The sequence below is a fragment of the Morus notabilis genome, unplaced genomic scaffold (genome assembly GCF_000414095.1).
Source record: "Morus notabilis unplaced genomic scaffold, ASM41409v2 Scaffold541, whole genome shotgun sequence".
Classification (NCBI taxonomy): Eukaryota; Viridiplantae; Streptophyta; class Magnoliopsida; order Rosales; family Moraceae; genus Morus; species Morus notabilis.
The window spans coordinates 116,016-117,743 of NW_010362788.1; positions in this window are offsets into that span (position 1 = coordinate 116,016).

Sequence of the window (1,728 nt, forward strand, 5' to 3'; positions counted from 1 at the left end):
CTAGTTAAATTGTGTTTATTAAGTATCGACGATAATGCGCTAGAAGACATTTTGATCTACAATAAACATTCATATATCTAGTATAAGCAAACTTGCATAAACATTTAGTAATCAAACATATATACATGTTATAATGCAACAAATATGTTTGTGTGTCAAAACCTTGAAAAAATCACAACCTCACAACGATAATTCCAAACTCAAAATTTTGTAAGTCTCCTAGGGGTGATCATGTAAAATTTAATTTGGAACACGGATCCCTTCCGATCAATATATACCATCCGAATCAATCTCTGTCCAGTATATATTGATAATCGTTTTCTTTGGCCATTAATTTAATTAGCAGAGCTCATAGGGGAGATTAGTAATTAAATTAATCTTGAGTGTATAACCATCGTTTCAACTATTTGATCCATATTTTACAATTGTCACCTAGGGGTGTACAACCATAAAATATGCTCAAATAAATTATCCACTCGGAGATCCACACCGGTACATAATGTATCCCTTCCTAGGGATCGGTATCACCATGTGTTACCTGCGAACCAACAATGGAGGCCATGGGTCTTTTCTTCAAAAAAAAACCCTCACCCACTCAATCTTTTGGAAAAACAAGGTTTTATGTTAAGAAATATGCATGAACAATTTTAATGAGCGGCACTCCCTATTCTACATGTCATGTTATCACATATATAGCAAATCATATTATATGCAATCATACAAAGCAATTAAGCTAGGCAACAAGCATAATAAAAATAACTGTAATATTATGGTTCCATCTTAGAGAAAAGAAAAAATAAAGATTACTAAGAATAATCGAAACATATATCGATTCTTCATCTTGAATCTTCCCGGTTGTCCTTGAATTCTTCATCACGATCAGATTCTGGTTATCATAAAATTATTTTTCATGTTTTCTTGAAAAAATCTCAAAAAACTGCAAAATCGTATACTGTCACTTTAGGTCCGGTCGACCGGTGACAGAGCAGTTATACTCAACTAGTCGACTGCCTTACACTAACCGGTCGACCGGAGAGGTCGACCGGTGCCTGTGCGACAGTAACCCAGATTTTCAGAAATCAAAGCAGTTTTTCAATTTACTCAAAAAACACAAAACAATTTTATAAACCAAGGAAAATTAGATACCTGCATATCCTTCATCTTCAAGATCCATCTTCAAGATCCTTGATAAATCTCCTCCAAAAATTTTTACATAAAAATTCCTATACCGTTTTCCGGTTTACAAAATTTCTAATAAAGAAAATAAAATAAACCCTAACGGCGATGATAGGCCGCTTATCTAATTACATTGTAATTAACAAATTCCTATACAGGAACCAACAGGTAAAAATTAAATAATGAATAATCATTGATAATTTATAAATAATAATCAATAATAATTATTTAATAATTCATTCACCATATTTCATGATAACAACATAATATAGAAACCCTAGAGTGCCATCTCTCTAAAATATCAATTCAAGCATAAAAGAGATATTTTTAGATCACAAATCTATGTACATAGCATAATCATGAACAAATAACCATGGCTCTGATACCAATTGTTGGAAAATAATGGCATCGAGTGCGCAGCGGAATTTTAAAAAATTTGGAATTTAAAAATTTTAATCAACGTCAAAACCAAACAAGAACATGTTCATGATGCTATATAACATAAATACTAAAGATCTAAAACATACCTTTTGAGATTTCAGGAAACTGCAC